This window comes from Thermobia domestica, chromosome 16 (genome assembly GCF_964235325.1).
Source record: "Thermobia domestica chromosome 16, izTheDome1.hap1.1, whole genome shotgun sequence".
In the NCBI taxonomy this organism is placed as follows: domain Eukaryota; kingdom Metazoa; phylum Arthropoda; class Insecta; order Zygentoma; family Lepismatidae; genus Thermobia; species Thermobia domestica.
Genome location: NC_137469.1, coordinates 149,929,340 through 149,953,789, shown reverse-complemented (window position 1 = coordinate 149,953,789; position 24,450 = coordinate 149,929,340).

The following is a 24,450-nucleotide window of genomic DNA, read 5'->3' as shown; positions in this document are numbered from 1 at the left end:
AGGATAGGTTTAAGAAAAAGTAGATACGCTAAATTGGTCTCATCGGAGTACATAGCGTACAGCATTTCGGCTGTGTAACATTTTTCTTTCAGTCTGGTGATATCGAAATGAGATTTAAGTTCATACCACTGACTAGTTATTCTTGTAACTGCGGTTTCTATTGACAACCATCTCGTATCACAAGCACGAGGAATTTTTAAGGGATCATCACCGTCGTTCAATGTTCTGTAAACATCACGATACATCTGTTGACGTGATGCAGATCGAGAAAACCAAATATACGTTTCACTGATTAGAAAATCTAAATTTCTTGGTAGACACTCTCTTGTTGCGGTAGATGCCGCTAGTTGAATGGAGTGACAAACACATTTAACATGAATTAGGTGTGGAACGCTCTCTTTTAAAATTTGGTATACCCCATTGTTGATTCCTACCATTACACTTGCATTATCTGTGCCAATACCCTGTAGTTTGTTTAAATCTAAAGTGAATTCACTAAGTGTTTGTTTTAAAGTTGTCACAATCCCGTGGGCATCAAAACGCGAGAGTTCAGCTAATTTCAGAAATGTAGAAACTACGTTGTTACACTCTTTACTGTAATAAATAATAGCTATACCAAGAAGTTTCGTAATGCTAATATCCGTAGATTCATCAATAAGAAGACTGAACATACCTTCACCTATGTCCTGTTTCAAATCATTTACAAAATGAGACCTTAGTACGTTTTTTATAATAGCACTACATTTAGTACGATGCATATGTAAGTCTTTCGCAGCACTGCTATCTTTGAACTTCGATTTACACAAATCAGTTAGATGATCACACGCAAGTATTGCACAATGTGCTGAAACGAACAAAGCAAGAGATCCTTCTGCATTATTAACATCTAAATTTGGCAGCACTGGCTTAAAATTTAATTTGGTTTGAACTTCACGAGGCGAAGTACAAGTTGCAGATTTGTGTTTTTTGGTTTCACAATGACTTACGAGATCGGCATAATGTGCTCGTAAACTGCTTCGACAGTATTTACAAAACGCCCTTGAAGTATCACTTTCATCACGAACAAGCCACCCAACAAACTTCGAATCGGTAAGCCACTCCTCTCGAAATTTCTGAGTATATTGACACTTAACTTTTCCCATTATATACTTAGTATTTACAAAACAGTTCAAAATCAACACTGCAGAAGTGCAGACCAACAATGACCTTGAAAGTTGCAAGGCGTTAGGGGTTGCGAGGTGTTTTACTCTCTTCTTATCGGAATAGTCAGCTTCGTCAGCAGAGTTGCCAAGTATACGAGTATAAAATTGTTGAACTCGTTTTGTTTTGGTACAGACGTATTATCAAACACACCACCCTTGCTGACTTTCTATCAAATTTTCTTTTTTTTTTTTTTTTAACATGATGAGGACCAAAAATACAGAAAATCAACCAGATTTACCACCACAAAATTTTCACGAACCACTAGGTTTTACCACTAGCCACCAGATGGAAAATTTGCCCACTAAACAGGTGCTCGAAACCACCAGATTTGGTGGGAAAACCACTAAATTGGCAACGCTGTCTAATAGTGTCCTTCCCGTTCAAACTATTAAAATATTAAAAAATGCAAAAGCATGATATTGTAAATAAAACTGAATGTTTTAAAGTGTAATTTAAATTAACTTAAATTTTTTGGTATTGTTAAGCTGAATTGCACAAAAATGAGAATATTTTTTTCCCTGAAAATTGACTTGTATAGTGGGTTGCGTGTTACCAGGAGACTTGTATTTACAATAATGAATGACTTTTTTACTCACATATGTCAGATGGCAGAGTTTTACTGAAACTTCTCCCAAACGTGGAGAAGGGATATTATAGGAAAAGAAAAGGTACTTACAAAGCAAACGTTTTAAACTCCATGGCGGTTATTGAAGATTTGACTTCATACATATAATTTGATGGAGAGGTTAATTGTGATGCTTCATGCCTCTTGTCCGTGCTTTTTATATTGGTTAACCTTTTGATGTAACATGCAGAAAAATTTTAAAAATTGTTTTTTAATACGTATTTTTGTTGCTGCTATTTTTTTTGGAATGTTTATGCATTTGTTTTTTTTATATTACGTCATTTGATGTGTTTATATTTTGAAAAGCAACGGGCCGAGAATCTTACGTAGAGGTTAACTGGCTGTTGTTTTTGATGGGAAAGTTTGCTTTTTTATTCACACAACTAACTTTGACCATATATTATTGCTTTTTATTTACTATTTTTTACTTTCCATGTGCGAAGCATTATTATGTGCCAATTTATTATATAACACTATGTTCTATGATTTTTGCACGCCGAAATATTGTATTTGATTGTTGTTTATTTTCCTCATTTAACTTTTGTTAAAACATCCCATGAATACTCAAATTTCATTGTGGGTCACCCCAGGCCCGGCTGGGATACTAACGAGAGGGGTAGACAAGTCTACCAAAAGGGCGCTCATACAAACGTTAATATCTACCTATCTATCTAAACACACACACACACACACACACACACATATATATATATATATATATATATATATGCAAAAGGGAATGTCCATTATTTTTAGTCGTAAATTCCATTAGTGTACAAATGGATGTAGTGCAGTGACGGTGCAAGGGTTACTCCCTAAGAAACTGGAGTATTAGTTCGAGTATTTCATCAAACGTTGAATGTGGAAAATGAACAGTCAAGTATAAGATTTCAACAATCAAAAGTAATAGTACATCGTTCAAATTAGAACACTTAGAATTCGAAAGGGAAATACATATGTTTGATTGATTTATTTCGTCTCAGCACAGAATAAACTCTCGGAAGAAGAATTTAAATGAAAAGACGTCTTTAACGTATCACAGTTATATCTTCTTCTAGGCTAATGGTAAGAGAATGATAAATGAATAGGTTCGTATCCAAGTTAAGAGTGTGTGAAAATGGAAAAATATATTTGATCCAGGTTAGGTTTATAACGACCGTGCATAAGACAGTCAGGGAGCAACAGTTTCAAACTACCGATTTATTCTGTTTCGTACGAAGTAGGATAAGTGTGAAACACTCAGAGGTACAGTCATGTCCAAAATGATTGTCGCATGTCCATAAATATGTTGTTGTAGGAATATAATTTGATAACAATTTCGCCCGGTATTTCTTATAATGTTTCTATGTGTATAATCGGTAGAGACATGTAGGCCTATGTGGTAAATTTCATGTCAAAAGAGCTGTAAATAAGAACAATATAACGAAAAAAAATTGTCTTGTATATTTAGCAACATTTTGATGTACTCATTCTAATTTTTGTAGTTATATTTTTTTTCCTATGAAAATTGCCACAAATATACATTTCTCGATTATACACATAGTAACAATATCAAAAGTACACTACGATATCATTATCCAATTATATTCGCACAACAAGACAGTTGTAGATATGCGACAATCATTTGGGACATGAGTGTGCCTTGTATAGTATTTATGCAACGCAGTATATGTACACGAGACAGTTGTCAAGAATAACACCTCACAGTCTGATAAACCGTTGACCGCATTGCAAATATGACATCGGCGAAGCAAATCTTTCCGCGTGCGGTCAAATACACCTGAAAATTCGGAGCCACCGCAACTATATTAATTTGAGCATGAAGTTCTTCAGCTATCGTGACTGGTATTGCATACAAAAGGCGTTACATACCCCCTCCCCGAAAAAAAAGAAATCAAGGGGCGTGAGGTAGGGTAAACGAGGTGATCATAACTTAGGTCCTTCTCTTCCAATCCAATGATCTGCAAATGTTTCATTTAATAGGTCTGCATATTCCTGTCAAGACGTGCAGGTGCACAGTCATGCTGGGATCACATCTGCTGTCTTACGTTCAAGGGCATATGTTCCAACAACTTTGGGAGAACATTATGTAAAAATAAAAGATACGTATTCCCACACAGGCGGGCTGGTAATAAATAAGGTCCTACCACAAAATTATCCAGCATACTGCACCGCACGCTCACACTAAATCTCTGCTGCTGACCGTTCACTAGAGTTGCATGTGGGCTTTTACGGCCTACCAGGCCCGTATCCAGCCAAAAATGTAGGGGAGCCGAAGTTAGGTGGGGCCCGATCCAACTATATTATAGTTCATTTGGAAGCCTACCGTGAAAATTTTAGGGAGCAGCAAAAATTGAGGGGGGCGACCCCCTAGACCCCCCTGGATACGAGCCTGCGTCCTACAAATGGCTACTGCTAGTTTCAGGACGATCTCTATCATTCCCAGTATGCTGTCTTCAAATTCAACTGTCCACATGGTGCGATTTCACCGATTTCACGTAGGGGAAATTGAAGAGACCGTATCTCTCGAAAGCGAATATGGAGGCGTTAAAAAAATCAGGGAAAATTACTCTCCCTTGAGGGCGACGCTCACGATATAAACACCTCGCCTCTGGGCTATTTCTCCTTGCCTCTCCATAAACGAGGTGCAAATCTGCTAGCTCGTGGACAGGGTAGTCTGCCATTGCGTAGGCAACTACAGATTAGCACAATCAATTTTACTTAAACACCAACGTAGATTTTTACACGACCTAGAATAACTGAACACAATCCTCTACCGTTGAAAGCAACACATCCTATTCTGTTATACAGCAATTCCACACGTAACACCAGAGCATCGGACTAGGTATACGACTCACAAGTTCCGTAGATGCCTACTACAACACAGCCACGCTAATTGACGCCATTCCACAACAAGACTGCAAGACAGCCTTCTGCGAGCCACTTGCAATTGGAACACAAGAGACTATATTTCCGTAGTGTGCGACCAAAGCATCATGCTCTTAGTGAAACTACTATAAGCTACGTACATGCTGCGGGTCTAGGACAAATTGCCAATGACCAAATGCGCCAATCGTGAAAATGGACAAATCTGCCAATGGACAAATCTGCCAATTACCAAATGCGCCAAACGCGAAAATGACCAAATGAGCCAATTGTGAAAATGGACAAATCTGCCAATTACCAAATCTGCCAATTGCCAAATGCGCCAAACGCGAAAATGACCAAATGCGCCAATTGCAAAAATGGACAAATCAGCCAATTGACAAATCTGCCAATTACCAAATCTGCCAATTACTAAATCTGCCAATTACCAAATGCCAAACGCGAAAATGACCAAATGCGCCAATCGTGAGAATGGACAAATCTGCCAATTGACAAATCCGCCAATTACGAAATCTGCCAATGGATAAGTCACCGAACAATCATTTTATTTTAGATGTATTCTTCAATCATCATCCCACAGTATTACAAAAAAGAAGAATTATTTATGAAAGAAAGCGGAAAAGGGTATTTTAATTTTAATGTGTGTTACTTTTATAAATTCGCAATTATGTTTCAAAATGAATGTTTACTGATGTTGGTTGTTGGAGTTTAGTATCCCAATGGTGTACTTAGGTTATATGAGACGTGACGTAACGCGTTTGAATTTTAATGCCCTCTCACTGGGAATCGAACTCGAAAAGACTAATGTTTGTTGCAATTATTGGATAGCCAACAAATAATTTCACGGGACAACAAATTTTAACTTTTTTAATGCTTCGGAAAAGAAAAGTACATTTTCTTATGCAAATGAGGATGCTGAATACGAAAATAAAAATTAAAATGATGAATTGGTTCGAGTTTAAGTGTAATCGATAGAAACGTGTGTTATGTAGTGTTGACACTTAGATTCTTGAATTTTCTATTTGGTCTTTCACTTAACTAGCTATTGCTTCAATTCTGTTCATCCGATTATCTTGACTCATATGCCATTCACTTCAGAATAAACCAAGCTAGCAAATGTTACTATGTACATGCGTACATGATGTATAAGAAGAAGGAAATTCAAGGTAAAATTGGGAATTCACCGTCCAAAAGTCCCTTTTTTCAAAATAGCACTCCCTGGTACGACCCCGACTAAAGGCACCCAAATATAATATACCTTTAAAAACTACTGTAGTTTATAAGTAATACATGTGCCAAGTTTCATTGTAATATCTACAATAGTTGTGACGGAAAAAAATGTTTCTCAGTTCTGTTAGACAATACCAAATTTCATATAGGAAGAAAGTGAGATAACTATAAAATCAAATGAATCCGAAGAGTATTATTTATTTGAAATGAAATGAAATCTTTGAGTTTTACGTCCCACGATTATGTCGGTAAGGCTAAAAGAGACGGTGATGATGAATAATGAATGAAATTGTGGAATGAAAGTGGGAGGAAACGGGAGAACCCCGAGGAAACCCACGCACACGTTGTTTGTCCACCACAGTTCACTTGGCGGGGATGGAACGAACCCGGGACCCCAAGCACCAGAGGTGAACGCTCTACCACTGAGCCACCGCGGCCTCTATTATTTATTCGAGTATAATGACTTATACGTCATTCTCTTCAGAATAAAACAGGCTTTCAAATGGTGTCATGATAATATGTGTTTGTGTGGGTGGGTGTTGTACGAGAAAAGGGGAAATTGGGGTAAAATTGGGAATTTTCCGTCCAACAACAATCCAAGAATAGAGTTGCTCTAGTAGCCCTGATATCGTTTCTCCATCATAGATATAACTTGGTAGAAATGTTTCTCATGTTCATGAATGACTGCTCCGCAGTCTGAGAAGAAATCTATGTGAGATTGCAATATATGTATTTTTAGTGATACATTACACCTTATTGCTTGGTGGAAGGTATTAGATGCACCTCTAGTTCCTTATTGTTCTGAGACCGCTCGTTTTCCAAAACATTCGTCATCATTTTTTGAAAAGAATCTCATTCAATCCTCTCCTCATTTTGTAACACTGCATCAAATTCAGGATCATTGAGGAGTAAGCGAATTTGAGTGCCAATAAGGATTCTTACCTGATTTTAGTTTCAGCAATTTGTTGAAGTTTACGCAGAATATATTTGAAGAATTTTTTGATGCGTCTATGTTAAGTTTACTCATAAGACCAGTTAGGCCTACATTGTTACAACGTAATATGTCACTTTCCACTGAAAATACTGTTTAGGGATTCTGACGTGTTCAAAATACGAACACTTTTACATCTTCAGAATACGCTCCCCATTTCTTGAGTTTGGATGCCAGCAGTTCTGCGCCACTTTTTGACAACCCGAGGCAATTTAATTGAAGTTGAGTATCATATGGTGAATAGATAATGATATTTTGGTTTTGTGATGTTAGGATTGGTGGAAGACGATGAATCTGCAGCAGAATTTGACAATGTGGGTTGACATTGTTCGCCTTTTGCTCTTCATCGGGTGAAACACCGGAGTAAGGTACAGGAAGTTGTGGAACCTTTAGTTCTTCAGAGTGTGGCATAGTGACAAACGTTCCCAGGAATATTTGAATAAGTAGCAGTCCACTTTTTTCTTTTTTGGATAGACCTTTAATTGGAAGAACTATGCAAAAATGGCAGTTTGAAGTATGATCTGTCGGTTCTCTCCATATCATTGAAACTGCAAATGGGTGAATTTGTTACTGGCATTAAGCAAGCCATGCGATGTGTGCATGGAGTATAGATGGTCGTAAGAAGATTTGTAAGTGTTTAACACCGTCTCTTGATGAAGGCCCCATGAAGTGCCGACTAATCTCTTCAGAAAATTTAGTTTATTTTGCGCTACAGGTATGAGATGCTGAAGGTGTCCACGCCATGAAAGATGGTCATCAAGATAACACCCAAATATCTCGCTGTACGTGTGACGGAAATGTGTGTGCCTGCTATAGTAAGATGTAAAAGAGATCTATTTCGTCGAACCCGACTGGTGTGACCAGATGGTATGATGACAAGTGCCTGTGTTTTAGTGGAGTTGATTCGGAGTCGCCAAGTATTACACCAGTCACACAACTTATTTATTGCCTCTTAAAGTATAGTATTGATATGCTGAATAGATTTTCCACAGGCGAGGTAAGCAGTATCGTCTGCAAAGGTAAAGGTGTGGATAGGGTCAGGAGGAACAAGCAAATCTCGAACATACAATATATATATATTGTATTAGGAAGAGGAAGAGAAACTGGTTGGGACATTGCCTAAGAAGAGATTGTATCATGAGGGACCTCGAGGGTATGGTGGCGGGAAAGAGAGGTAGGGGGCGAAGGAGACTACAATTAATGGATGATATTAAAACAGAAAGATCATACGCGAAGACGAAGAGGTTAGCGGAGGACCGTGGAGCATGGAAGCTTCTCAGCTGTGGCAAGTGACCTACCAATAAAGGCAGAATACCTATGATGATGATTATATATATATATATATATATATATATAGATAGATAGATAGATAGATAGATAGATAGATAGATAGATAGATAGATAGATAGGAGTGGCGATAACGCTGACCCTTGGGGTACACCATTTAGTGGGAAAATAGGAAAAGATAAAGATGAATTAATGCAGACATATGCTATGCGATTGGTGAGGTAGTGATAAATTAATCTGATATATGCAAATGGTAGTCGTAGAAGATGAAGTTTGTAAAGTAACCCATCGTGCCAAACTGAATCGAAAGCCTTTTCCAAATCAAATAATAATAAACAGGAAGGTTGGATGATATTGAAGTGGTTGGTAAGAATAATGATAAGTTTGAGTAGATTATCATTGAGACTCTAGTTAGGACGAAATCCAGTTTGGTGTAGAGGAATTTGATTGTAGAAGAAGTGAGTATGTAGACGCCGAACTAAAATACGTTTGAGGATCTTTCCCAGTGTAGACGTAAGTTGTATTGGACGATAAGATTCTACATCAGCACCAAGACATCGTCTTCCGAGCATATCAGAAATAACCAGTTCCTATTTGAGATAATTTGCATTGGTGTTTATCGTTTAATACGAGCAAAGTTTTGCGAAATACCTTTGGCACTTATGCCAAGTAACGAATAATGTTCTATGTTTTCTGTAATCGGTCACAATAATATTGCAGTAAACCTGTAAATCGTCTGACAACAGTTACACGGGCAACAGTTCTACCATCTTGTGTTCATATATGCTAAGACAAGAATAACAGGTAAAGAAAACAGATGGAAGCACAGCTATCTGTGTAACTTGTCAGATGATTCACAGGTTTACAACAATATTACAATTACAGAAAACATAGAATATTATTAGTTACTTGCCATAAATGCGAAATATGTTTCGCAAAGCTTTGCTCATACCAAAAAATAAAAAACAATGCAAATACTGTATGTACTTGCAGCCAGTATAGAAATATTTCTGATATGCTCTAAAGGCGATGTGGATGGTGTTGAATTGACACACAAGTAACACGCTTAAATGGTGGTCATTTTGAGTTATTTCAACGCCTCATTTTTTGCTGTGTACGTTAGTGTTGGAACCCGTCTCCCAAACGTTCTTAAATATTGTTTAGAAACATCATATATATTTATAATTGTAAATTTGTTAGTCATACATGCACTTGGAACAATTTTCCGGAAGTTAGTATAGTCTTGCATACAGGTTGTGGCAGATAATTGAGATCACATATTATGAGAGTATTCTGTTCGTCACAGTTATAAATCCTTTTCTTCCTGGTAAACATGGAAGAACCTATGCTAATCCAGGAAATGAAGAATTATGTTTTCATAATCTCCTTAGGTGCAGCTCGCTTCGATTCAGCGATCAGCGGCGCAAATCTGTCTTCAACGTTGGGGGACACGGGTACGACCGTTCCAATTTTTTTAAAGCGATGTTGAAAATATTCATGAAGTTGAGAAAACAATGCTGTTGATGATCAGGGGATCAGAATTGTTCTTCAACATTTGGAGTCGGGCTGTTTTAGACTTATTCTGGGGGCAAGGGAGATGAGACTTAGGTATGCGCACGAGACAAGATTTGAGGCTGTCTCGTCTCGAAGATGTGCTGTAAAAGTTGTCTCGACTCGAAAAACGTATATTTTTCTATTGGGAGAGCTGTGTCTCGACTCGAATTTTCTCAGGAAAATTCTGTCTCGGCTCTACTCGTGCGCATCCCTAATGAGACTCATATTACGGTAGATGAATCTGATTTTCAGGCGATACAGGCGATGTACATGAAATTTTAGTCGGACACAAATCATCACATATCTCCTCAAAAAACATTTCAAATTGAATATTTGGGGTAGTGTTGCCACGAGACGAGACGAGACACGAGACGGGACAAAACCCTCTTAGACGAGACACGAGACGAGACAGACTACTTGTCCCGTCTCGAAACCGAGACGAGACACGAGACGAGAAGGGACGTCTCGTGAAATGTCTCGTCTCGTCTCGTGTCTCGAAAATGAAAACGCTGGCGGGAATGGCCAAGATTGAAATTACCAGTGGTCATATAGATTGCAAAAGGAAAATCCCCTTTGTGAGAAAACATGTTGAAAAGCCTTCATAGAAAAGTGTCCTCTGTCGTGATACATGAGCTTCCAGGAATATCATCCTTAATGTCTTGTCCCCAATTCCCCTTGCTGTAAACTGAGGAATTCTCATTTCTTTTTATTTCTGGCTGGAATGATGACAAACAAAATCAAAGACAGGAAGATTTTTACAAGGTCAAGAAACCGAACTACCACCACCATCTATTCAATTTGAAAACTGGGTAAGGTCTACACTTGTCTTTATTCTCTGGTGGTGGTATTCTTTTTGCTATATGAACCGAAAACGGCAATTGAAGTATGTCATCTTGCAACTAAAATTTTGTCTTCTCCCTCCCCCCCTTTCTCTCTCTCACACACACACATACACACACATAAAAACACACTTTTACCATTTTACCAATCGCTCGCTTATTATACAGCAGTCATGTTGTAAAATTCACCTCTTTGTTTGGAAGGCGGGCGGACGACAAAAGAAGCAAAGATATTATCGACGAACCCTTCAAATTGTTTGCTTTCAGCAAATTTATGATACTAATAATAACACTTTAGGTAAAGAAATTTTACAGGGGGACCTTCGTTTTGTTACGCGGAAATGTTTGATCTGACCAGAGTGCGAAATTGCCCTCTGCTTCGAGAGGAGGGGAATACTTCCCTTTCCTAGTGAATAATATTCATTAGGACCTGAATTATCTTCAGAAATTGTTTCTTACAGGCGCACTAAACCTCTCGAACTTGATAAATGTAAAGAACATTTGGTATAATATTCATGGAACTCCGTTGAAAGCAGAAAATATCATGAGAATGATCAAAATTCGAACATTGAAGAATATAATTAACAGAAAAGAAATAGGATACCCAAATCATGTTTTTAAACCTGCTATAAAATGTATATCCTATATTTTTACTAATTCCTTACTCTATGAAAGTATCCTGGGGAGGATATTCTCTCCATTTTTTTCAGACTGAAATCCTTTTATCCCGTACGATTCCCCCCCCCCGACACAGTACGAAAAAACAAATGTTGTTAAAATCCATACACATAGCCCTTCCGGGACTCAACCCGAAGCCTTCAAGCCGATGGTCTATCGCCGCAGACCGCTCGGCTTGGTATGAAGATGTACGTTGTATGATTGCGAATAGATCCCGACAATATAAGGAACTTTAATCCAAAATGGCCACCCAAAAATCAACTTTTTTTTAGCCATTAGCTAATCTGGGTGTACTGTCATGAGTTTGTTACACAAACGGGGCAAGCACCACATAGTAGCACACACCCCGCGGTTATGGGAACAGATTTGAAGCATGGAGATGAAGACTGGCCCCAAGCATTCTTTCGTCCGATGTGTCGTTCAGCTCCCATTACTATGGCACTTTAAGTAGAGCTTAGTGTGCAGTAACATATAAAATTTCAATCAAATACTTTCCATTACTCAATAAAATTATTTGGTTCCGAGCTTTTTTTTAAAAAAAAATAATTGCAACAAATCTATATATGCTAAAATAGAAAGTAGTTTTTGGATTGTTATGGGTTAACACTGTGAAACCTAAAGGCTGGAATATATGAAATCAAAGTGTACACACATATCTATCTCTCTATTTATCTATATATCTTTCCATCTCTCTCTCTCTCTATATATATATATATATATACAGTCACTATAAAGCAAGTGGGCTGATAGTATACGATAGTGTCGGGGATGATGACACCTTTACATCGAACTTTGCTTGTCGTGTAAACATTATTTAACATTAGTGTCTTCATCTTCGACGTACCTATGAGCAATTTACTGTATATTCGTGTATTGAAACTGGTGAAACAAATTTCAATGTTTTGCCAGGGTCGAGAAGCCTCAGACAACTAACAGCAGAGATATATTATCTTGCAAACTATTTGTCCTTGCCTTGTGAGCTTATTTCAATTTATTTTTAAGACCTTTAGGCAACTTTGGCCGAATGGATGATGATGGGAAAATTAGTGGAATGAAGAAAGTGGTAGGATACTAGACAACTTCGAGAAAACACACACATTTGAAAAATGAAATGAAATCTTTGAGTTTTACGTCCCACGGTTATGCCGGTTAGGCTAAAGGAGACAGTGATGATGAGTAATGAATGAAATGGTGGAATGAAGAAAGTGGGAGGAAACGGGAGAACCCCGAGAAAACCCACGCACACGGTTTTTGTCCACCACAAAGTTCACTTGGCGGGGCTGGGATCGAACCCGAGACCCCAAGCACCAGAGGTGAACGCTCTACCACTGAGCCACCGCGGTCCCCACACACATTCAATGTTTGTCCACCACAAAGCTCACATGGCACTAACCGAGATCGAACCGACTACCACATACACCAGAGGTGAAGGCTTCACGGTGTAGATATCGTGACATTTCTTGTCTTGTGTGTTCTGGGTAATACTTGTAACTTACAAGGGAAGAGAGGGAGATTATATATCGAAGTGGAAGATGGTTTATATACCAATCGAAAGCACTAATGACGCCTATTACTAAACTGTAATAAAAATTTTCCGAATGCATATACTATGCGAGTTATATGGATATATAGAGTGTCCAGATAATCCGTTACCACCCCTTGAAATCGCAAACGATAAGACAGATGCCAAAACTCGAAAACATGTGTTTGATCATTTTAAAAGTACAACGTATCAAAGCAAAAATTCTTGTCACAAGGCCACCCGCAGTGTACTGGGCGGGGTCCAACTCAAAAATTACAAAAGGTAAGGGGGTCAAATAGCATATCATTCGAAACTTCTTGGGAAGTGAAAGAAGACGGAACAAGTCTCAATACTCTAAAATTACCTTGTGCAAAATGGCGGCCGGTCAAACTGTCAGCAAAAACGTCATTGTAAAGTCGATGGCCACCCCCCCCCCCAAAAAAAATCCTGAAACGGTGAGGCAGATGTCAAAACAGGAAAACATGTGTGTCATCATTTCAAAAGTACAATGATTGGAAGTAAAATATTTGTCTCAGGGTCCTCCACAATGTCCCAGGGGGGGGGGTCATGTTCAAATTGTTCAAATGGCAAGGGAGGTCAAGTAGCACATCGTTTAAAGCTGTTATTAAATGAAGGCAGAAAGAACAAGTATGGACGCTCTACGATAATACTGTGCAAACATCTTGCATTTTAGTTGTTCTTTCTGTAACCGGGTTTTAGTTTATTTTCACTTTAATTCTTGTACTCAACGGAAAGAAAGGAAATGCCCCTACTGTGAGATTCTGCTCTTTGAGCCCAATAATATCTAAATAAAGAAAAAAAATAATAAAATAAAAGCAAATTAAGACAAAGAAAAGAAACGACAACATTTGACATCTTTGAGTATAGAACTGACTAGCTAACATATAATGTACTTCCACGAACATAAATAAGTAGAGGTTGGAGCCATCAGAAGTAAAGACTCTTACCTCTACTTATTTATGTTTATGACTGCACAACAGTGGTACTTATGCTCGTTATCTGGTTTATCAATTATAAAATGATTCAAACGAAAGAATTCCTTGCACCAGGAAGAGTAAATACGTACAAATGTCTCAGAATGAAAACAAGTGCCGATTGCAAAATGGAAAGTGAACGAGCTCAGAAAATCGAAATGAAGATGTACATTTTGACAGGCCGCCATTTTACACAGGGTAATTTTAGAGGATCGAGACTTGTTCCTTGTTCTTCTATTTCTCAACAGCTTTACTTGACCATATTTGCCATTTGAAAATTTTGAGTAGGACCCCGTCTGGAATCTTGTGGAGGACCCTGGGACAAACATTTTTACTTTCAATCATTGTACTTTTGAAAAGATGACACACATCTTTTTCTTTTTTGACATCTGTCTTACCGTTTCAGTTTTTTTTTTCTTTCTTTGGAGGGTGGCCATAGACTCTACAATGACGTTTTTGCTGACAGTTTGACCGGCCGCCATTTTGCACAAAGTAATTTTAGAGAGTTGGGACTTGTTCGTCTTCTTTCATTTCCCAAGAAGTTTCGAACGATATACTACTTGACCCCCTTACCTTTTGTAATTTTTGAGTGGGATACCGCCTGGGACTCTGCGGGTGGCCCTGGGACAACAATGTTTGCTTTGATACATTGTACTTTTATAATGATCAAAAACGTGTTTTCCAGTTTTGGCATCTGTCTCATCGTTTGCGATTTCAAGGGGTGGAAATGGATTTTCTGGACACCCTGTATATTCATATAACTCGCACAGTATATGCACTCGGAAAATTTTTATTACAGTTTTGTAATAGGCGTCATTAGTGCTTTCGATTGGTATATAAACCATCTTCCACTTCGATATATAATCTCCCTCTCTTCCCTTGTTAGTTGTATCTTGATTAGCATGGCGCAGCCTGCTACATTTTACTTACGTTCCCATGGTATGCTGCTATATTTTTACGAGACAAGACGAGACAAAACGAGACAAACGAGACGAGACGGGACAGAACCTCTCGAGACGAGACACGAGACGAGACGAGCACATTTTTTTCGAGACGAGACAAGGGACGAGACATGCTTTGCACGAGAAGAGACGAGACAGCCTGAAGTCTCGTCTCGTCTCGTCTCGTGGCAACACTAATTTGGGGGGACAGCCCCCCCAGTTCCAAGATTGGAGGGACATGTCCCCCTCATTCTCCCGGAATTTCCGCCAGTATCAGCGATCGCTTTTTTTTTTTTTTTGTATTTTGCCCGCTCATTCATTTTCAAATTTCGGAAAGAACTTGGGGATCTCGAGGGTGATGTAGCCACCTTTCCCGCAAGGAACGAAATTGTTAGTGCTTGAATTAGGACGCCAAAATTCAACCGTTCTGTCCAAACTGCAATTGATGACGGCTCTGAAAAGTCCGTGTACCCGCATGGACACGTCAGAGGACATAAGATGACTAGGCCCTCATCCGACATGTTACTTACAAGAACTAGGGGCGGATCCAGGACGAGCCTCTGGGGGGCGATGAGTTGTAATACTACTACTTAGAGCTACATTTAAGAGCTTCAAACTCTGAGATGGGTTTTATTTATATATAATATATATAAATGCCCCAATCGCCCCCCTGCATCCACCCCTGACAGGAACCTTCTTTGCAATTCGTGCGTGATACGATGAGAACAGTTCTTCTTTGAGAGAACCAGGGTGAACTAACAGTGCCTCCTGAACAAACTGAAATATTCGGAGGAAAACGAAATACTCTAGTTTTTCTTCGATGAAGAAAGCTTTGTTTGGGACTAGAAGATCAACAGCAAAAATGGTTACTTTCTGTGTAAAAGTCGCAATGAGATTCCGACCGTCAGAAATACCAAATACCTCACTGATTGTTGGGGGCTATAAGCAGTGAGGGCGGCGTGATTCCTAAACGTTTCTTTTATGAAGGTGTTGAGTCAACGTGTTGCTTTCACCATGGTGTTCAGCATGGTTGTAAAACCCTGGATTTCTTCTGTAGGGTGTGTGTGATACGGTAATTTTTCAGCAGGATACCCCATAAAACTCATACCATCTAAGCAGGAGCGGACTGGCTACTAGTTGGCTCCGGCAGCTGACATGTGTTGGCATCGAATTCTCAATACTCTCAACCACCATCATCCCAACTGAGCACTATTTTCTCACAATAATAGCACACTATTCTTTAGTAGCCACGCCGTACATTATACCATAAAAATCATAATATAAAATTAGGGTACATGTTACGTAATAATATTTATGAGAATAACACAGACAGTAATCGTCAGCATTTTTTCATCTCGCCTTTCGATGGCTGAAATTTGTAATTTGTTGATAAAAAAAACTGGACAAATTAATTTAAAGTAATCAGTATTCGTGAACAAAGGGTACGATATGCTTTAAAACAGCGCCCTATATACAAGGTAGTCATAATGGAATTACTTACTATGGTTGCGACATGATAAAAGATCAGGAAAGAAATTATCAATAGTAAATATTAATATTGCTACCAGTTTAGTTTATGAAACTCAAATCAGAAACATCCTCATCATCGAAAGCGTTTTCAATGCGAAGAGAAACGTTGGATAATCGATGACCGGGCACAACAAACTCATGATTGTGGCCATAAGAGATGTACCAAATAATGGTAGCTACGTATGAACAATATCCTACTGTACGTGCTCCAAACTCGCAATGATTGTATCTGCCTTCACCTTGTCCGTCACCACAAATATGTAGTGCTCGGTTCGATTCCGATATCTGGACTTCATGTTTGCCTTAACCAGAATGGGTTCGACAATGTCAAACGGTAGATGAATCAATCTGAACGCCAAGAAACAAGAGCTTGGTCAACGAGTTTAATACGATACAGAGTTATGTCTGTGACCACTATAACGTGCTAGCTTCACACTTTATACAAATACCCTCGGGACGTGAAGAGGCGATCTCGCAGCTGTGCCTCGATACTGGCGCCATCTCGTGGCATCCTAGATCTTTGGAACGCGATATCGCAGGAACGCTGCATCTGACCACTCTGGTTTTTCACAGGCGTATTCTACGCGTCGGAAGCAATAGCTTGCACTCACGTTCGAGCAAATTCATGGGGAGATGAAATTGGGCTCCAGGCTAATGCTTTGTTGGCCGCACTCTTTATGTGTAGGCTATATCCAGTTGTTACTGTAATGAATACACAACGACAACCATGAAGCCGGATTCAACAGCAGCCACAGTTTTACTCGTAATTTTTCACTTAGCAATGCTGTAGACTCAAGAAGTCCGAATTTATAATCCACTCATTACAATAGCACTAATCTCCGTTCCCATGGTAATTTTCGAAACGACACAACAAGGACATACATAGGACTGACCTCACAGTAACACAGAATTTGAATAACTGACTACGGCTCGACTTCTTAGCTGATAAAATTGGCAAGTACTAAAAGACAAAAGCAAATACTCATGAGTGAGTCAACAATAGCAAAACCACGGGATCCTGTTACGGAGGCAACAGCCAACACCGTGATATAAATCACAAAAGTGATCTCAGATCTCTTTGTATGGGGTTTCAAATTGTTATTTTTCCTGGGCCTAAAAACTAAACTCTCAAGAATTTTATTGTCAGGTCACTATATACGTACTTTCGACTTCCTTTTATATTGCGAGACTGACATGTCTTTAAAACTAGCATGGTCGATTCCTACTTTATAGAGGACGTGAGTCGCAACAAAATTTTAGTGAATCACTCAAAGTGTTTGATGTATGCAGATTGCCGCCGCGACTGTACACAAGAATTTCGTTGTCGCACACGTTTTCCACATTTTCCCTCTTCCTCCTGATCTCCTCTCTACTAAATTTTCATTTGTCCTCCTTTTTGAATTTGCCCCGGTCTGGGCGACAATCACCGCCTAGCCACCTGGGCCAGTAAGGTCCTGCATCCAAGAATGACTAGCCGACAATTTCCGTAACCATATAACTCCCAACATGTGTCCCCCAGGTCGCCAGATGTTAACCCAATCAACTATCACATATGTGATGTAATTGAGAGGGACACCAATAAGCATCAAAAAACAGAACTGCTGCTTTCAGGACAGCTCTTGTGGATGAAAGGGCGAATATTTCCGAGCCAATCTCATTACTACCTGCATGCAGTTTCGTGAACGTAGAGCAGGATTGCCAACCATCCTGATTCTGTCAGGACTGAACTGATTTCTTACTTATTTGTCCCGCGTCCCGACCGGACACTCGTCGAGACGCATATTGTCCCAATTTCTCGATTTTCGAAGTTAGGTAATGCTTTACTGGTACATTTTTACAAAGGAATAACCCATTATTTTATACCCACAGTTTTATGTATAAAAATCAATTTATACATCTGTATTTTGTTTATGTTAAACAAATTACAATTGTTTTGGTTTGCATCTGTATGATGATAGCCAAAGAATAAGACTTGATTACACAGGGCCGCAGTAGGTAGGAAAATCATGATCGATCTGGCTCAACATAGGCCAACCTAGGCCATACTAGAACAACTCACAAGCCACTGGGAAAATGACCACCGTGCACCGTGAGCCCACGGTCTTTTACGACCTCCATTTTAGGGGTGAATTTATTCCCTTTTATAACCACTTTTAGGGGGTGTACTCGTTCTCTTTTACGAGCACATTTTTAGGGGTGTACTCGTTCCCTCTTATGAGCATATTTTCCAACCCCTACGAACACAGAGAAGAGAAGATAACACATAACACTACGTAACACACAGCAGAACAGATAACAGATAAGAATATGAAACATAGAAGGGGTGTATTCGTTCTCCAACCCTTATTTTAACATAGCAGAAAGTACACTGAGACTATGAACAGATAATACATAAGAATACGTAACATAGCAAGGGTGTATTCATTCTCTGTTATGAGCATATTTTCCAACCCCTATGTTAATTACGAACAAATAGAAGAGCACATAAAACTACAACCTCCATTTTAAGGGGTGTATTCATTCTCCAACCCTTACGAACACATAGCAGAAATTACGAACACACAGAAGATCAGATAATACATAAGACTACGTAACATTTCAAGGGTGAACTCGTTCCCTTTTCCAATCCCTATTTTAACATAGCACATCAGACAGAGACTACGAAACATAGCAGAGGTGAACACACAGCAGATACATAAGACTTGTTCCACCCTTATTTAGAGTATGGTATATTTTCCAACCCACGGTCTTTTACGACCTCCATTTTAGGGGTGTATTCGTTCTCTTTTATGAGCATATTTTTTAACCCCTATTTTAACATAACAGAAATGACATAAGAATACGTAACATAGCAGGGTATACTCGTTCTCTTTTATGAGCACTTTTTCAACATAGCAGACAAAGAACATAGCAAAGGGGTACGAACACATAACATCCTCCATTTTAGGGGTGGACTCGTTTTCCAACCCTTATTTTAACATAGCATAGAATACACTGAGACTATGAACATACAGCAGAACAGATAATACATAACACAGCTAATAAAAGAACATGGCTTATTTTCCAACAACACATAGCAGACATAGGACTACGGGGGGGTGTACTCGTTCTCATTTTTCAACCCTTATTTGAACATAACAGATAATACATTCGAACCCTATAGCAAAGATTCTTTTAAGGAGTGAACTTGTTTTAACCTATATTTGAACATAGCAGAGATGATTTTAAGAATGCGAAACTTCCGTGTTTTGTTATCAGTTACATAATAACTTCCGCCATATGTAGATAATTCTCATTACGTCATTCATCCGGATTTTAAAAAACATTGACCTAGTTTTCTCTTTAACAGACAATAACTTGTCATTCAACGATAGGAATTCCTGAACGTAATGTAATCAATCACAAAGGTATAAAAAAAAGAGGGGAATCCCCGAGGATGACTCATACTATTGCGCAATATTACGCAATGCGGTCAGACAGGTATAAAAGACTGACCGACATGTTTTTTGTAATCACTTCATGTTTACCGTGTGAAGCGTAAAGTTCAGATATTTTTTGTGTGTGTGCGTTTATATTATTAGTGTGGTTTATTAATAGTGTGGTTTTGTTTTCTTTTGTAAGTAAGACATTTTATAATAATAATAATAATAATATATTATAAAAACTCAGTTCAGAATTATTATAGTAACTTTGAAGAGTTAGTTTTTTTTAAAAAATGGCAACAAAAAAGGTTAAATCAAATGCTATCAATTCTGATACTCTATTTAATAATAATTTAAAAAAATATATTTTAAAATGTGATACTGATTTAAATGAGGATAGTGGATGTTTTTTAAAGAATAAAAGAAAAGACTGTTTAGATACATTAAAACAGGAACAAGATAATTCAGCATTTAAAGTAAATTTTTCTTTGGCTACAACTTTTGTAAAACCAGTAGATTTAGAAACATGTCGATTCTTTGTAAATAGTGGTAACGAAATTATTTTACCGAGTACAGATGTGAATTCTATAATAGAAAAACTATTTAATAAAATTTTAGTTGAACAAGAAAATAGAGCAATTAAGAAATCAGGGTGGTCTTTATGTTCTGAACCAAACCATCACTTAGAAATTAAAATCAGTAAATATGATCCTCTTTCCGCTTCTTCTTTTATAAAATTACCTCAATGGATTTTATCTACAAAATGTGTTTTAAATATTCAAAATAATGATAATAGATGTTTATGTATAGTATTCTAGCTGCGTTGCATCCCGCAAAAGATAATCCACATCGTGTAAATAATTACATACAATATATTAATACTTTATTACCATTATTTGAAAAAAACAATATAAAATTTCCCGTTGAAATAGAACACATAAGCAAATTTGAACATATGTATAATTCCGTATTTCCTAAGGAACAAATTTCCATTAATATATATGGCATTAACTATGATCATGAAACTATTTTCCCGTTACGTATAAGCGAAAACACAGCTGTAGATAAACGTATAGATTTACTGTATTGTGAAGAAAATTGCAACAGTCATTATTGTCTTATAAAAAATCTCAATGCGTTATTGAAGAGTCATAAAGAGAAAACTTATGTAAAATTGCCTCTATGGATTTTATCCAAAAAGAATTGTGTTATAAATATTGAAAATAACGATAATAGATGTTTTATGTACTGCATTCTAGCTGCGTTGCATCCCACAAAAGAACATCCACATCGTGTGAATAATTACATACAATACATTAATACTTTATTACCGTTATTTGAAAAAACGCATATAGAATTTCCCGTTGAAATAGAACACATAAGCAAATTTGAACATATGTATAATTCCGTATTTCCTAAGGAACAAATTTCCATTAATATATATGGCATTAATTATGATCATGAAACTATTTTCCCGTTACGTATAAGCGAAAACACAGCTGTAGGTAAACATATTGATTTATTATATTTAAACTCTCGTTATTGTTTAATAAAAAATCTCAATGCGTTATTGAAGAGTCATAAAGAGAAAACTTATGTAAAATTGCCTCAATGGATTTTATCCACAAAATGTGTTTTAAATATTCAAAATAACGATAATAGATGTTTCATGTACTGCATTCTAGCTGCGTTGCATCCCACAAAAGATAATCCATATCGTGTGAATAATTACATACAATATATTAATACTTTATTACCATTATTTGAAAAAACCAATATACAATTTCCCGTTGAAATAGAACACATAAGCAAATTTGAACATATGTATAATTCCGTATTTCCTAAGGAACAAATTTCCATTAATATATATGGCATTAACTATGATCATGAAACTATTCTCCCGTTACGTATAAGCGAAAACACAGCTGTAGGTAAACATATTGATTTTTTATATTTAAACTCTCATTATTGTTTAATTACAAATTTAAATGGTTTAGTCAGACATCAGTTAGGTAGTCATCAAACATTTATTTGTAGACGATGTTTAATATCTTTTTATAACAAATCAAAATTAGATGAACATGACAAATTATGTAAAGAACACACTCCAACCAAAATTAACATGCCGAAACAAGGAGAAGTTTTAAAATTTCGAAAATTGAAATTGTTATTACAGAATGATGTAATAATAATTGCAGATATGGAAAGTTTATTAAAACCTATAAATAAACAAAGTGGATCTCATACAATACAAATTCACCAACATATACCATGCAGTTTTGGTTATATTGTATGTTGGAGTAACAACTATATGAAATCAGATTTAGTTTTTTATCGGGGAGAAAATGTAACGATGAAGTTTATGTCTGCTATGGAGAATGAATTAAGAAAAATCATAAACATATTAGATCAACAAAAACCATTAATACCATTAAATATTTCTCAGTTACAGGAGTTTAACCTATCCACTGAATGCTCAGTTTGTGATAGTAAATATACGAGTAACAATAGAAAAGTTAAACATCATAACCATTTAACTGGTCAATTTATTGCCACGGTGTGCAACAAGTGTAATTTACAAATTAAACGTCAAAGTAATTTTATCCCTGTCTTCTTCCATAATTTGTCTGGGTATGATGCACATTTATTTGTGAAAGAATTAGGTTGCACCCCTGGAAATATTTTTGTAATTGCTGAAAGCACTGAGAAATACATAACATTCTCTAAGCACTTTAATTTTAATGGTAGACCTATCGAGTTACGTTTTGTAGACTTATTTAAATTCCTACCGTATAGTCTCGAAAATTTGGTGTCAAAATTAAAACCTGAGCAATTTGTCTATACAAAGCAATATTTTTCTGATGAAAAGTTTCCTTTAGTTCTCCGTAAGGGAATTTATTTTTATGAATACATAACAAATTTAGATACATTTAAAGAAACTGAATTTCCTGGAAGAGAGGCGTTTAGTAGCAAATTGAATGGAACACAAATTTCCGAGACTGATTATCAATATGCAAAACTGATTTGGCGTGTGTTTAAATGTGAAAATTTAGGGGACTACCACGATCTATATTTAAAATGTGATGTACTTCTCACAGCAGATGTATTGGAGAATTTTAGAAAGACATGTTTAAATGCTTTTTGTATTGATCCGATTAATTGTTTTACTGCACCTGGGTTGGCATGGCAAGCCATGTTATATAGAACAAAAATTGAACTTCAACTTTTATCAGATATCAATATGTATATGTTTGTAGAAAAATCGATTCGCGGAGGTATTACTCAAGCTGTGTTAAGATATGCCAAAGCTAATAATCCTTACGTACATGATTTTGATGCGGATGATTTTGATGAAAAAAGAAAAATCTTATTTACTGTATATTGACATGAACAATCTGTACGGACTATCAATGATTGACTATTTACCATATGGTGGTTTTCGGTGGGAGGATAAAATTGACAATTGGCAAGACAAACATAAAATTATCAATTGGCCCACGGATAGTGAATGGGGATTTTTTCTAGAAGTGGACTTAGAGTATCCAAATTATTTACACGAATACCATTCTGATTTTCCGTGTGCTCCAACTAATGAAGTTCCACCGAATGGTAAATATTCAAAATTACTATTGACACTTAAATCTAAATCGAATTATATCTTGCATTATAGAGTATTACAATTTTTTATCTAAAACAAGGTTTAATATTGGTAAAAGTACATAAAATATTATGGTTTCGTCAATCTAAATGGCTTGCATCTTATATTCAAGAAAATACTCAACGCCGTGCACATGCTACAATTGAATTTGAAAAAGATTTCTATAAGTTATTAAATAATTCTGTATACGGAAAGACAATGGAGAATGTACGAAAACGAATTGATATAAAATTAATTAACAATGAAAAAAGTGTAAAAAATTAGTAGCGCAAAATCAGTTTCAAAATTGGGTAAAATTGGCTGATAATTTGGCATTGTTTCATATGGTAAAAAAATCGGTAACCCTTAATAAACCAATTTACGTAGGAGCGACAGTTTTAGAATTATCAAAATTAGCTATATATAACTTCCATTATAATATAATGAAACCGCGATATGGAGATAAAATTAGAATTGCATATATGGATACTGACTCTTTCATTTACCAAATTAAAACTAACAATATTTATAACGATATAAAAGATATGATTGAGTATTTTGACACCTCAAATTATCCTGAAAATAATTCTTTATATAGCACACAAAATAAACACGTTTTGGGTAAAATGAAAGACGAATTAGGTGGAGTTCCTATGATTGAATATGTTGGGTTACGAGCAAAAAATTATGCTATAAAAACTGGTGAAAATAAAGAATTGAAAAAATGTAAAGGGATCAAGAAAAATATAGTTAAAGAACAAATTACGTTAGACGATTATAAATCATGTATATTTAAAAACGAAACGATCTATAAAACACAATTTGAAATTAAAAGTAAATACCATAATTTAACAACAAATCAGGTGACAAAATTAGCGTTAGATCCGTATGATGACAAAAGAAAAATTTTAAATTGTAATATACACACTGTTCCTTGGGGGTATTATAATAAAAATGTAAAATGTACGATTTGTATATTGTAAATACGATATATTTTTTTGGATATATTAGTATTAAAAAAAATGTCACAATCAGTTCAAGAACAAATAGTTGCAGAATTACATAAAAGTGCAAGACGAAACTATCCTCGAATACCCGTTATAACGAAAG